At 34.1% G+C, this 16,283-nt stretch overlaps 1 protein-coding gene and 2 long non-coding RNA genes across 29 annotated transcripts in view; 2 read left to right on the forward strand and 1 right to left on the reverse strand.

The window, feature by feature from the left end:
• Positions 1 to 16,283, reverse strand: part of ncam1a (neural cell adhesion molecule 1a) — a 411,497-nt gene that overhangs the window by 350,342 nt on the left and 44,872 nt on the right. The gene's annotated exons all lie outside the window — the stretch shown is intronic.
• LOC141379812 (uncharacterized) lies at positions 1,383 to 4,353 on the forward strand. Its single transcript, XR_015520351.1, has 4 exons — positions 1,383 to 1,694; positions 2,211 to 2,364; positions 2,455 to 2,547; positions 3,073 to 4,353. It is a non-coding gene; the product is annotated as an uncharacterized LOC141379812 (long non-coding RNA).
• On the forward strand, positions 13,282 to 15,621 carry LOC101885070 (uncharacterized). Its single transcript, XR_015520353.1, has 6 exons — positions 13,282 to 13,334; positions 14,164 to 14,247; positions 14,380 to 14,642; positions 14,808 to 15,001; positions 15,079 to 15,231; positions 15,426 to 15,621. It is a non-coding gene; the product is annotated as an uncharacterized LOC101885070 (long non-coding RNA).

The raw sequence follows: 16,283 nt of genomic DNA on the forward strand, positions 1-16,283 counted from the left end.
AATCAGCTGACCCATCAGCAAATCCTTTGTATATATGTGCACGGTTCGACTATACACATGACGCCAATATACAGTATATAGAAAAAAAATGTTAGCTTTTCTTTTTTTTTTTTTTTTTACAACAAAAGAGCAGCCCTATTTTAAATGGTGTAACCCCTTTCAGTTCTACTCGCCCTGCCTCTAGCAGGATTTGAACCAGCATTTCTGGCAAGGGAGGCAGGCACGCTAACAAGGCAGATCACTAAAAGCTAAGCCTTCAGAATTAGTCATTAGTGCACCTCTAGAGGCCAGGGGAATGCAGTTTACTCAAACACTTCCTACTAGCTGGCCTTATACCTTTCTCACTCCCTAAACCTTACTCCCACCTGGGTCACCTGTAACTCCTCCAGTTCTACTCGTCCAACTCTAAAAAGAATTTGCTTTTTGCCAGCATGGAAGAGAGGCATGCAAACAATGAAACTAAAAGCAGAGCCTCTAGTATCAGTGGCTAGTGATTAAGCTGATATTTAATATATTTTGACAATGAACATGCGTGATATTTTTGAACATGCGTGGCACTTCAAAATACCACTAATAGTTATTTAGAATTGAAACTTTCTATAGTGCCTTTTATAAATATTCAGACTGCTGAATTGGCAATGGTTGTTCATCACAGCATAAAATGCTTGAAGACTTAATAGGCAATTTATTTTCAAACATTCATATGTTCAACTTGTCTTCGAAATGATATATTAATTGAAAAGGTTTTGATATATGCCTATTAGGGCTGTGCAATTAATGAAATTTAAATTTGATTTCATTTTGGCCTCCAACGATAATGAAAAAAAAAACACTAATTGAGATTAAATGATTATTGCGTCATACCCGCCACCTTTCAGCAGTCCACATTTATTTCTCCACAAAGCTCAATTACATGTGGAAATTAATGAAAGCGTGTTGGCCTGATGTGATATTTGCAGCATGAGATTGGCTACATTTTTTGCCATGTATTTGATTCATTCATGTTTTTCAAAGCATGAAAGAAAACTGTTGCTTTTGTAAACATGTGCTCAGCCTCAGAGACGAACAGATCATACCCATGTAAAATAATGTTTTAGCTTAAGGTGCATGCTTAAATCTTCAAATCCAGGCAAAAATGTCAAAACATGGCACTTCGTGACTTTTCAACCCTTGTTTGTTATGTAAAAAAACAGATGAAAGGGTTGAGAATGAAAAAAACATGAAAATTAGTTGAAGATGATCAATGATTATTTTTTCATTCCATTTGCCATTTAATATTAATCATTGATTTTACTCACAATGAATACTACAAAGGCATTTATTAATCTTAGGTGATGTTCATTTCTTAAATAATGCTCAATAACTCTCATTTACATTGGTCACCTTCACTCAAAAAAATGAACTTTCCCTATTGTTAGTTTTACTAAACCCATCCTTGTTCACATTACATAAAACATAATAGTAATTAAATTAACATAAGTTTACCATGTTATTTCTACAAAAATGTAGTACTGTAGGCTTTACTTAATAAGGGTTTGACAGGCCAACTTAACATTGTTGAGTAAAACGCAAAAACCTCTTAAGATTGGATATTTGCTGATACCGTAGCTACCTACCTGGAGGCGGAGCAACGGAACAGTCAGAGAGAGGAACATGTGAAGCACATGAGGAGGAGAAGATGGTGGCTTTGTCAGGTATGAGTATTTCATTAATCTTTAGTGTTAAATATCACCAGGAAACGTGATGTGAGTGTTCACAGAATTATGTTAATTTATTATATCAGTGTATTATGGAGTCTTTTGAACTTTAGCATTTTTAGCCTGTTATACTGACTCGTGTTTCTTAAGGAAAGCATGTGGCAGTGCAAAGACTGCAAAATAACCATCACAACTAGATCACAGTTGTTGAAACACTATAGATTAGTGCATAGACATTGTGGTCGTGGTATTCGTTTTTCATGCACTTATTCTGACTGTCGCTGTAGATTTAAAACGTGGAGTGCACTACACAGCCATCTTAATTGTAGCCATGCAAAGGAGAACACGGGGTTACCTGCAAGTGTAACCACATTCAATTGCCATGTGTGTTCTTGCAGCCATATAGACTCAGAATGGGAGAATTTTAGTCATATCTATAAGAACCTGAAAACAATGAGACAGTACTTTGTATGAAAGCTATTCTTACTATAATCCTGTGTCTTAAATTTACAGATTGCTGCTGAATTCAGTCGAATCACTACTGTCCCACTAATTCAAACATTTTTCAAAACTGGATGGTTACACCAGCAAGCTGGACAGCATTTACCGTACAAAAGAAGAAATTGCAAAACGGAAAATTTGAAAACTCATGGCTACCATAGACAAGGTTTGTTATCTGTATTTATGATGCTTATAAATAATTTCCACTTTAGTATGGTGTTTTTTTCATTGTATATACCTAATGTCTCTTCTACAGAATGATGCCATCTCAACTTGGAGAGCTTGCATTCTCAGAGCACTTTCTGTGTATCTTAATGAAGACTATTAAAACCTCATGAAGGAGTATACAGTAAGTATAGTTCTCAGTCAGTTAATATTTAAAATGCCATCACATAAATTCACATAATATAGTCAAGGAATATCAATACACAAAGTATATTTACCTTGGGGTTGTCAAAAGAACAGACTTCAGCACCAGTCTGCACTGAAATAAAAGATTGTTATGATGCTAGCATTTTTCTGGGGAAATTTTGAGCACAGTCGAGCAGATTCTCAAGCAGATTTGTCTAGGCAGATTAAGGTGGCAATTATCAGTGTTGCCAATCACAGTCACATCTGTTGAGCACAATAACACTGGCCAATTGAATTTCTTTGGAAGAATGATGGTTTCTTCACATTTTTTAAAATTCAGTACAGAAGCCTGTACTTTTGACCACCCTAACAAACACAGTAAAGTAGTTTTGTAAGTCACTGCAGGTGCGTGATGTGAAAGATTAAGGAATGGACAGTTGATACAAAATTCTTTAAATTTACAATCTGTATTTTTGATGTAATTAAACTGACTGAACAGTGATACTGTTTTTGTGTTTTGTAGGCGACAGACTTTGAGAGAGACATGGCCAATACTGTCATTTAAATCTACATCGTTAAGCCTGAAGGTGTAGAAGTCTGTGACCCACCATCAGTTGCTGGACTGATTTTTGAGGGAGTAAAAGTGCTTCAGAACCTTGGCGATGTCACCAAGGCTTGTTCTCTTTCTTTGAGAGTCAAATACAGCGTGAATCTCAGTTATCCTTCAGACCTGAAATACACTTTTGAGTTTTTCAGAAAGTGTTGCTGGGACTTGCACATAAACTGTCACACAAAATACAAGTTCTCAAAAACAAACTTGTTGGCTGAATCAGTACATCATTCTGTACGAATGAAAGAAAAAGAGGAAGAAGCTTTTTTGAGACACTTAAATTGTTTCTAGTTTTAAAATTAAGGGCCAATTTTAAAGTTATCTTTGTCGATGGCACCAAAGTTTTAAATGGAGTTCTACAACTTTAAATGGTTATAATTGTTTGATTATTTACAAAGATTCAGATTTTCAGTTTTATTCTTTTCTTTGCTTTTTTTAAATTCTTATGCTGCTTGTCTTAAACTTTCCTTTTCATTTTCAAAGTAAAATTTATTACTTGCAGTTGCACATATTGAAAGAACATTTTGGTCAATAGTAAAACTTCTTTTATAAATTTTTTTATGTTTATTTTTTTTAAACAAGCTGTTGTTTTGTGGTGGTTTTCATAAATAAAGGTCAGTTGTATACTTTAACAATATATTAAACCTTTTGAAATATCAGCAATTGAGCATTGTAGCATTTTGTGACACTGGAAAAAAATGTCAAATTACTTTTGTAAATTTGCTCTTATACATTTTTCTTCCAATATTTGAAGTAGCACATTGTAAGAATGTTCACTATTGACCAAATGTTGCTTTTGCATTTTTTTTCTTTCTTTTTGTACTATTATTTGAACTGTTTGAGAATGTTTACAAAAATAGAGGCCAGTTTTAATGTTACTCTCACTGTTGATTGTAAAGATCAGAAATGAATTTTAGCAGTATTTTAACATTCCATGTACAACATTTTTCAAAGTAAGATTATTTCAGATTCTTAAAGCCAGTTGCACTTTAAAAGACCCTGTAAATGTTAACTGAAAGCATCTGATGTTTTAGTGTGTTTGTTTCAAAGGAAAATTGAAATTGTTTTATGGGTTTTTAGCAGTTGTATGTTGCAAAACATTGCAAAGAAAATAAATTCATTTTGTTTCTAAAAGTATGTTTGATTATTTAAGTTTTACACTTGTAGAGCACATACATTAGAAGTGAAATATATATATATATATATATATATATATATATATATATATATATATATATATATATATATATATATATATATATATATATAAATAAAGTGTTCACCTTACATACTAAAAGTTCATAATTCTAACATAACATTACTAAGTAAAATATACATAAAACTAAAATGCAATAATGACACATCTAAATGGGTTGAATGTACTAAGAAATATTTTGTAAACTTTACCTGGATTTCTTTAGTTCATTTAACTATATTGTTACTTGTAGAAACTACTCAACACAGTTACGTGGAACCACTTGACACTCTTTTTTTATGCAAGTCCAACAAATCATTTTTTTGAGTGTTGCAAGTATATGCAATGTTCAGTCTGGATAATAATTTACCATTTTGCAAGTGATTTTTGAGGCTGTTTGTGGCTGAGTGTGACTTTAAGGTTTAAAAAACCATTTAGGCATAAGAAAATGTATTGTTTGTAACTTTGAAAAAATTAAAACAATTAATTTTAGGGAATGGTTTTAGGGAATGGTTAAAACAAAGACTATGCAGTATTATTTTACATTTGATTATTCAATTACTGTATACCTGAATACATTTTGACTATTTGCAAAACAATAAAATGTTATTTATTTAATTAGCATATTTTTCGTTATTGATTTAATGCTTGTAGATCGTTTATTTGTTTATTGTTTATCATACTTATATTTTATGCATTCCTCTACAGTTTATACCCAACTAATCAAGAGCTATAGATTCTTTACAAACATTTATTCAGCTGATGAAACTGTATTCATATCACTATATATCACATAATAAAAATATTGCAATGTGTAATTTTTCCAACATTGCGCAGCCCTATCAAAAAATATAATAAACCTGACTATTTCTCACTGTTAGTGTAAGTTAGCAGCAGGAAAGCCGTCCATGTGAAGGTAAGCGGCCAGCTGTTAAGCGAGAAAAGGAACGACATCATACCACCCCGTGGCTTTGCTTTAAAGATTAAATGCAGCCATACGTAGCTCTGGCTACATAATTCCAGATACGTATATAAAGGTTACGTTTTCAGAATGAGCCTATGTTGGCAATAACAATGTTGTGATAACATCGTTTACTGTGCTAAAAGCATCAGTAATTGTCACAACCAATATAATTTGTTGCTAGTCACTAGTGCAGCTCTTGAGGGTAGCAGAGCAAGGTTTACACAAACAGCTCTTACTGGCCATGAGCACATAAAACATTAATCTCAAATTTAAACCCCCAAACTTTTGAACTGTAGTGTACAAATAAACATTTTAAGCAATAGTATATAAATGTCTCTAAATATTTTTACCATGCAAGCAGCTTAAATATGTCAATGGAGATTCTCAGCCATGTGGATATTCTCTCAGTCAAATCCACAGGATATTTTCTCTAAACAGCACAGATGACTGATGCTGCAAGAGGTATGATGAGTCATTTGAAAAAGGTAAACAGTGATACGCTGAATAGGTTTTTCTGTTAAAACGAGTACTTTTGCAACTGGATCTGACTGGATCTACCTCTCATTTATCAGCAGTGTTAATGTGCTCAGCTTTCCTGGTAGACTCGGATCAGCCATACAGGACACTAAATTGGCAAAACATTTGATTAAGCCAGACAACTTAATTAGTCTAGACACAGATCGCATTGAGTGTTTGTGGATAAACCGCTCATCAACCTCAGATTAGATAAGACGGTGATTCAGACCCCCCCCAGATCTCCATGGCATAAGATGCCAGGCAGAGCGTTGATTCAATAACCGTCTTACCATGCTTCCAGCACAGGGGCGTAACAATCGTAATAGCAAACACATTTTGAAATTTCTAGGGAACAGAAATACATTATAACTCAGAGTCTATCCTTACTCATTTAGTAAACATAGTGATTTGTTAAGAGGATCTTATATAGAACATTAAACGTTAAATGCTTTAGAACTTTAAGATAGGGAGCTTCTTATCTAGGATTAACTGTCAAGATCCTGCTTAGTTTAAGCAGACTATTTTTTCTGGTTGACAAATACTAACAAGTCAAGCTCAAAGACGCATCCATGCTAAAGACTTTCATTCATTTATTCATTCATTTTTTTTTTTTGGCTTAGTCCCTTTATTAATCTGGGGTCGCCACAGTGGAATAAACCGCCAACTAATCCACCATATGTTTTAAGCAGTGGATGCTCCTGCAGCTCATCTCTGGGAAACGTCCATTCACACTCATTCACACTACGCACAAGTGCCTACCCAATTTACCTGTACCACATGTGTGTGTATAGATATATATTATATTAGGGATGCTCAGATCGGTCGGCCTAAAATTGGTATTAGTTGATAATCATAAGTATAATGACTCGATCAGTATCTTATGAATCGATTGTATAGGGGCTTGTTTATGACTTTACAAGCAGAGGAAGACGCATATGCACTCCTGTATATTATGCATAACCTACAGCAGGAACAACTCATGAGGAGGTAAATGACGTGTGGGGGCATGAGCAAATGAGCTCACGTCACAACAGCTAAAATAGATGTGGTGCGACCTGTTGATACAGTCTATTGGGGCAATTATTTTTTGTCTATAATTTTTTTTCATGAATAGTTAATAAAATAACTTGTAATATACTTATTGCAATAAACAGTTTATGGACATATTTTCTTTTAGTAAAGAAGTATTAGATTTATAGGTTTAGATAGTAGTATTAGATTAGATTAATAGTAGATTATTATAATAATCATTAATAATATTATAATTTTTTTTTGTATTTATTCGTTTATGTATTTATTTATTAAGAAAAAATAAAAAAACCTGTTTTTATGACAGAAAAGGATCTATAACTAGTGGCTGATTCCCACACACTTGCTTATATATCCTAAAATCAGAAATAAAGAAAAGAGAAATGTCAGTGTTTTAGGGTTGGGCATCTAAGCTATAATGCCGATCCGATACGTATCTCGATACAAAGAATACGATCCGATATATTAGCGATACATTTGTGACATATTGCGATGCAACACGATACGATTCACACCCATATCACGATACGATGCGATAATTCAGCACTAACTAATTAGATCAAGTTTATGAGATTATATGAAAGAGGATGCTGTGCCATTGAATGAGTTTGATTATTTATAAACTAAGCAAAACCAAGACTTTTTTTTACAAACTGGCTCTTCTCTCAGAGCCAGAGTGTCAGTTTACAGTAGAGGGCCATTTTAGAACATATAGCACATATTATTCAAGTATTTTCAAGATAAACAGAATGTATAAGTGCAATATATATTAAAAAATACGTATATATTTGCACTCTTTCAACATAAATAAATTTAGCATTGCACAACAAGAATTGTGATTTAACTTTTCAACTATGAAAACAAGTTTTACAAAGATATATTTTGCCACTGATTATTCAAAACTTAAGGTTGTGAACTAGCAGTGTTATGCTGCTTTGAAACATCACTGTCACTGTAAACAACAGGCTAATAAAAATATAACAAACCAGCAATCTTCTTGCTGTGAGGTGGTCAAACTACCCACTGTGCCATCGTGACACCCAATTATTTTTATCATTATTATTATTAATATTATTATTATTATTATTATTATTATTATTATTATTATTAAATAAAAATTAACAGGAGGAGGTGTTTAAAACTTCGTTCTCCATGACACTAGGCTGAATATCTTTGCAGATGAACAATGCAATAGCATTCGTTATTGGCGTAGAGCGAGCAGAACTGTTGCGCATGGAGAAAACTTGCAATGCTGTTCTCACCACTTTTGGAGCTGGTTGAAGCAGTGCGAAAGCCGGGGATGCAGAAACACTGGAAGATGCTTTCACAACAACACCGTGGCGCCGCTTCAAGTGAGATTTCAGATTAGTCATACTGCCCACGTATTTTACAGATGCGCGGCACATTTTGCAAATTGCATCTGTCCTGTCATGTCGTCCATCCTTAAATCCATAATGTTGCTTGCCATACTTTAGATTTAAAACTCAGTGGGGAATAAAATGTTTGTTTTGCTTCTCGCGCTTTCTGAGCGCGCTCCACTAGCTTCATCCGCACACCTGATACACTGAGTTGTAGTGTGTGCACATCCGCAAATCCGTTGCTAAGGCTTACTTTATGTAGGTCGATTAAATTATGCGCCAAAAACAAGTTAACAACACTTGTTAATAAATAAAAAATACATTCTATATTAAAAATATAAGCTGTATCTCGGAAAAATCGATGCTTCTCGCAAAAACCGATGCATCTCGATTTGCTTCCAAAATTTCATTCATCCTCTGCTGCTCAACCGATGCACTCGCATCGTGCACGCGCATGACCGCGTATCGATACATATCGGTTAATCTTCCCATCCCTACAGCGTTTGTAAGGTAATCAATACCCATCCTCTAATATAAAATATATAAAAATCACTTCAACATCTCCAATCTCTCCAAAGGCCTCTCCAATGTTCTCTTATGCTTTCTGCCCTAGTCTTTTGTTTTGTTCTTCATTTATCCAGCCCTCAGTAGAGAGGACTAGAAAGGTTGCCACTGAAGTGCACTTAAAAGAGAGAGATAAGGCCAGAGCTCAACGTCTGAGGGCTGATTGTATCTTCTAATAACAGGTAGCGTGAGAAGCCAGGGCAAACAAGTCCACTAAGCAAAGCCCAAGAGACTGTGCTGCCCCTACGAGACAACTCTATGTAGAGTCTGAATGTGCAGACCGCATTAGGAAGCCCCTGTGCCCATCAAGTGCTGTCACACTGCAGCCCACGTTTCCTCAAAACCAGTAATTTCAGTTGAGGGCGAAGCAGTTCTATGCTAAGTTAAAGAACAGATGAACTCATATTAACAAGAGCTGTTATATACCATACTTTAAGATGAAACAGAATATGATAGACAGATAAAATGAAACCGAATATTCAAGAAAATCATTGGACTTGAGGTTCTTTTCAGCTTGAGAGTTTGATTACATGGCAGAGGGGAAGGGATGATACACCAAGTTATTTCCCCTAAACTGCACATAGTTCCTCAGTATTTCAGATAAATTGATTTACTACTACTACTACTAATAATAATAATAATAATAATTTGTTCTGCTTGCCAGAGTCTATATTCAGTTGTTTTAAGCATTTATAATAAAATAAATAAATAAATAACAACAACAACAACAACAACAATAATAATAATAATAATATTAATAATGTTTATTGTATTATTATTATTTATTTATTTATCCATCATTATTTTTTACCCGACTGTATTTTTAGCCCCCCTGTTTATTTTTCCTCCAATTTCTGTTTAATGGAGAGAAGATTTTTGCAAAACATTTCTAAACATAATAGTTTTAATAACTTATCTGTAATAACTGATTTATTTTATTTTATATTTAGAACATAAGATATTACTAGATCTTTTTCTAGACACTTCTATACAGCTTAAAGTGACATTTAAAGGCTTAACTGGGTTAATTAGGTTAACTAAGTAGGTTAGAGTATTTAGGCAAGTTATTGTATAATGATAGTTTGTTTTGTAGACAATCAACAAAAAAAAGCTTAAGGGGCTAATAATTTTGACCTTAAAATGGATTTTAAAAATTAAAACTGCTTTTATTCTAGCCAAAATAAAACAAATAATTCTGACTTCAACTGTAAGTATAATACTACTTTCACAGTAAATAGTGACTTTAAGATGGTAATAATCTTTGTATGTGTAATGGTTTATATATAAGTACAGGTATCGATATACAGTGTATGCACTATGTACATTTTAACAAAATAGCATAATGCATAACCTAATATTTAAAATTATCATAATGTAACTTATGTAAATTATACATTCATAAAAACACCTGAGATATATTCTTTCATTACAGTGTCCAAAACTACATGTGGATCAAACTTAAACCGTTTTATAATAAAGTAAACAAGATCCTTTGTCATTGCTTACAAGTTAACTATTCTCATCACTAGGGATGCTACCTACAGTTAATTTTGCCAACCGAAAACTGCTGCTCTTAAACCACATATTAACTGTTAACTGGTCAGAATAACATTTAATTATAAATTTTTTTAAATTGACATGTCTAATTTGTCTGACACATTAAATATTGCATTTTAAAATACTCATTTATTTTTACATGCAAACATGTTAACAACTCAACATTTTCACACTACTGCACTGTAAAAAATCCAACTTGACAAATGTTGAAATTGCTTGATTTTTTTTGTTGGTTCAGCAAAAATCTGTAAAAAAGTCTGTACAACTACATTTAACACATTCAATCAACTTAAACAAAGATTTTATTCATTAAGTTAAAAAGATGAGTTTTGTGAGCAACACTTTGCTAGTTCATTCAAAAAAGCATCTGCCAACTTGTTTTTTTGTGTTAAGTCAATCTCTGACTTTTTTAATGCAATGAATATACAAGTAGCATAACCTTTTGTTGATTGAAAAGGTTTCAAACATGTTAAATATTCTAAAAAAATTATCAATGGCAGTATAGAATCTTTTCCCAGAGATGGGTTGGGGCTGGAAGGGCATCCGCTGCGTAAAAACCTGCTGGATAAGTTGGCGGTTCATTCCGCTGTGGCGACCCCAGATTAATAAAGGGACTAAGCCAACAAGAAAATGAATGAATGAGTATAGAACCTTTCATGGTTTGTATTAAAAAGTAAATGCTGAGTGAAAATGCTATTATTATTATTATTATTATTATTAATACAATAATAAATATCGTTATTCTTCACATTGTTATTAAAACAACAAAAAACACTACAATACTTATAGTAACTTTATTTGAAACTTTTCATTTGCAATTGAACTTTATTTGGTGCACATTTGCAGAAATAAGCTTGCACACACATTATCATCTCGTGTTTATTCATTACCCTTTAAAAAAAGAAAGGCATACTTTGATATTCCAATATTTAAAAATAAACCACGCACTCAAAAATATGTTTCTCAAAGGACGATATAGCATCATTCTGTCCTGAGCTAAACCACGCCCTCCTTACGATGGTTGCGCTTACGTAACGTCAACGTCTCAGGCGGGAGAAACTGGAAGCATTGTACTTCGGTGAGGAAAGAGGCAAGCCATGGAAGAGCAATCTTAATAGTAAGTGTGCAAAGATTGTAGTTCTTTGTTTAAGACACTTCATCTAAATTTGTCCTCCTAAATGTTCATCATATACGCGCAAAAATGTGTGCAGATGCGGCGCTTAGTGATTATTCACATAATCTCTCTTTGTTATGTGATAAGAGTGAATGAATATTTGTGTTGCCGTAAATCATATCCATGCCCCGGGTAGCAGAAAGTAATCGGCCCGAGCTCGGCTGCCCTTCGGCGCCTCCGGCTCCGACTCGGCATCAACGAGTGTTATACGGGCGGAGTGTGGCCCGCAGCTCGCTCGCGCACATGCGTTTGTGATGCAGCTGTAAACACTGCCCAGATTCCTGTTAACCCTATCTGGCCCGAGTCTGTCTCAGCCAATGACTGTAAAAAATATGGACGACGCGACAGCCCTTTTTCCCATTGAACGCCTTGAGGGCAAAACGCCTGCTTGACGGGCACAAACTGTCGCAAAAGACTGCTGAAATTGGAGCCAGACATGCGCAGAAGGATTGTCTGATGGAGCCAGAGGAGGAGCCGCGAAAATGAGCAGAGTCGGGCTTCCAATCAAACGCTTTATGTAAAATCAACTACGCCCCCCGAACTTCTCAGCATGCGTTTGCTGTCATATCAACACAAATGGATGTAATAACGTTAACAAATATGAGGGTTTTATATATTTAATCGCGCCAGCTCCGGGCTGCAGCGCATAACTTACTCGCGGCGTCGCGGGCTGATTCCGGCTCGCATGCGGCAGCGCCGGCTCGCTCGGCCGCCGCATCTGGCTCGATTGACTCGGACTGGAATCGGGCAGTGAGTCCAGGCATCCGGAGTAGGTCCAGCAGAGGTAACATTAGTCAGTCTGAGCTCTAAGAGATAAGTCTCCGGCAGGCGAGAATCTAGCCGGAACTGTGTTTTGCTATTTGGGTGGCTAGGCGTGTATCAGCAAACTAATAAAGCCCGAAAAAAGCCCTGAACTTAGCGAATAAACAGTGTTCCACCAGGATCATGTATGTCAGAAACTATAGTTTACTGCTGAACTCATTTTGTCATGGTAAAATAACACAGAAATCGAATAATAACATTTCAGTCTACTTCAGTCTCCTGCCGAAGCTCAGACGCCGCGCTTTGAGAAACTGTCAATCACAGCTAACAATCACGATGACACGCCCAGCATTAAATTACTGCTAAAAACAAACTGTTTACAAAAATGAAGATCTGCACCTATTTCAGCACAATAACCAGTGCCTTAATCGACCACGACTATCTTTCGGGACATTATATTGCAAGTGTAATATTTTTTTTTATTTGGGCTCAAGTCTCCTTCATTAACACGGAGGAGGCGGGCTTTATGACTTGTACTGCAGCCAGCCCCCAGGGGGCGATCTAACGGCCGAAACCTTCACTCGAACGTAGGCTTGCGGCACACTTGGTCTCAGCTCGTATAAGGACTCGGCTTGTGTAACTAATGACAACCGATTAAATTCTTATTTTATCTAGTAATTTGTTAGCTCCACGTTTAATGATAATTTGAGAAAATATATATGGTACAACAGCAACAAAATAATAAAAACATTTAGTGTGGATGGTCGCAATGTTTAGATGCAAACAAAACAATATTATTTATAAATGGATTATATATATCATCTAGGGAAAACAGTGTAAAATGCGCTTATTTTCGAGATAGCACGCTTCCATGCAGACTGTTTTTTTAAGCAGAAGTTTGGTTTCATAAGAAACACATGCGTGAGTCAACTCCTCATCCAAACTCCAATCCAGACGGTGGCGGTAATGTTCCAAAAGCTGGTTGCCAACCGCTATGATGATCACAAGAAGAAAAAGAAGTTTGGCGTTTCAAAACAGTGGATTCCAGTCAGAAAGGTAAGGTTTTTGCTGCTTGTATACTGTATACTTTGCGAATTTAATGCTTAAAACATTTTCACAGTGTTAGGTTATTGTTTAACTTGTTTATGCAGTGCATCAGTGATCGTTTACTGTTCTCTTTAAATTATCATTCTATTATTAAGAGAAATATATTAGTATGTGCTTTAATTTATATGTGTTAGCCTATGTGAATCAATTATATCTTATGTTCAAGTTGTAATTTGCACATGTAAAACTAAATTTCTTAAAGCAGATTTTGATGGGTTTTATTTTTTGGTTATTGACAGTTATACTTTCTGATTTAAATGAATGGGTATAAATGAATATTTTTTCGGTTAAGTCTTACTGTTCTTGTTTAACAAAGGTTAGTGAGGTCATTTTGTAGCACATCACAGAGACCAATAGCACATTCTTATGAACATGTGAATAGGCATGTTATAGTTGGGTGATTAAAGTCCATTATAACCTGTAAACTGCTGATACATTTTCAACATAGATTGAGCTTTTCAGACTTTACATTACTAATTGCTTCACAAACAGCTGAAATGGTTTATTGTTATTGGCTATCATCATCATCAAACATTTTCCACAATGGTAGGTTAATCTTCATGGGTACAGAATAATGCATGTGCTTGGCCATCTTACAAATCTATGTCTAAGATTCATAAGGCTGTCACTCTGCATGAATCTCTGAATAAATCCTGTGCAACCTTCAGTGAGCTGATTATTTACACCATAGGTATTATAGCCATTAATTAACTTTGATAGTATTTCAGGATTTTAACTTTTTGCGGGAGGTTAACAACAATGTGATGTTTTATTATAGACACACATGAGGAAGCTCGACTCAGCTTGGCTTGCAGACAGATGAGGACGGTGATTGCCCGTCATACACCTAAAGAAAGAACAGGTTTGTTTGCAATTATTTTAAACACATACTGTCAACATTATGTCATTGATCTATTACACTGCCATTGTCATTGATCTAGTGCCCTGCACTATACTAAAATAATGTTTTGTTTTGTAAATGTATCTGATCAAGGGGCATTAAAGACACAACTATAGTGAACGTGATGAAGAAAAATTATTTGGAACAAAGAGGCTGGAGAAAAAAACTGATATGAAGATTTCAGAAATTGATGCAGCACCACAAGTACCATCACCACCAATGACTATGGCAGGATCCTTAAGACCACCATCAAGATGCACAGATGCTGTACATTCCAGTACACCTATGAACATTTACAGTCCTTGTTCAAGTGCAGTCGGAGATCAAGACAACTTATTGCAACTCGTCATGTCTTTGTAAGAATTCAAGACATCACTAAATTTGTAATGGCTTAATGCAGCTAGAAAGTAAAGATCAACTAGAGAATATCAGCAGTGTCTAACCCACTGTTGTATTTACACAAGTTGCATGAGAATAAGCAACAGGTTGATTTATACTAATTTGTTATTTTTCTTTTTTAGCACGACTGAAAAAAAGTTTTAAAATCATGTGACGTCATAAAGCAGCAACTGTGCCTGATTCTCACAAATCAGCAAAACCAAAACAGACGTGATGAAATTCCAGATGTAAACACATTTGACCTTTCTTTGTCCAATTTGATTTGTAAAAACTTGAAAATCAACTAAACGAGCAGCCCGAACAAATGAAGAAACTGGTAAGTTTCTTGCTTATTTCTAAGTGTTTTATGTTTATTTATTTATTTATTTATTTATGTGTTTTTTTGCTTCGTAGGTAGCCTACTTTGGAATCATGGGTGTTTTCCACTAAGCAGTTTGGTGTGTCCCGGGAAAGCTTTTGGCTCACTTTTTGGCTGAACAAATTAATTGGAGCAGGGCAAACCAAAATGTGGCCTTTCATGCACTCTCCCTTAGGACTGTCTAGTCAGTAAGTTGGTTTTAAATATACATTTCAGTACAATTAGGGGCAGTTCTATCTGTGTATTTCTTTGAATCATTAATCAAAGGAACAAAACATCTATATATAGTCCCATTTAGGTTGTACTTATATGAGAGCAAGCATCTTTCTTTTTTCATTTGTACTTTTTCACTACTAATTGTTTGTTTATCTTTTAATCACAGATGTAGTGAGGAGAAATGTCCATACCACACCACTGATAAAGAAGTGGAAAAATGCATTACAAGGTGGCTACAACGTGCTCCTGACAGGGCTGGAGGAAGGAGGGAAGAAGAGAAAGCTAATGTGTCAAATGTCTACATCAATAATTTATTTTTTAAACAACATTTTAAGTGTATTAAGATGTTCCCTGATACTTGGGTAATTTGTTTCTTTTATTTCCAATTATATATATATATATATATATATATATATATATATATATATATATATATATATATATATATATATATATATATATATATATATATATATATATATATATATATAAAATGACAATATGCTAAATTCTGAAAAAGCATCTTATTACATTTTTAATTAACATAATATAATAAAAATATTAATAAAAAATTGCACAAGACATATAAAGATATACAAGTCAAATTATATATATATATATATATATATATATATATATATATATATATATATATATATATATATATATATATATATATATATATATATATATATAATCATCTCACTCATTTAAATGTATTATTATGTTTTATTTATTACATTTATTAAAAATGTTTCTTAAGAATTCTGCAGTTCTTTTTACAATTTTGACTTGTATATTTTACATATTGTCATGGGTATTTGTAAGATGATTCTTGCTATATCTTAAATTGGTTTCTATATTCAGGTTTATATAAAATTGAGCTGTTTTAAGATATGTCTTGTACAATTTTTTAATTAAAGTCTATTGGGAAAACAGGGTTGTTTTAAAAACTTCTGTGTATGTGTGCAATTTCAGATTTTGTCTTTAAATCTTCCTGTGTTTCTTTATTGTTCTTGATTCT

The sequence above is a fragment of the Danio rerio genome, chromosome 21 (assembly GCF_052040795.2).
Source record: "Danio rerio strain M-AB ecotype USA chromosome 21, GRCz13ab, whole genome shotgun sequence".
Lineage (NCBI taxonomy): Eukaryota > Metazoa > Chordata > Actinopteri > Cypriniformes > Danionidae > Danio > Danio rerio.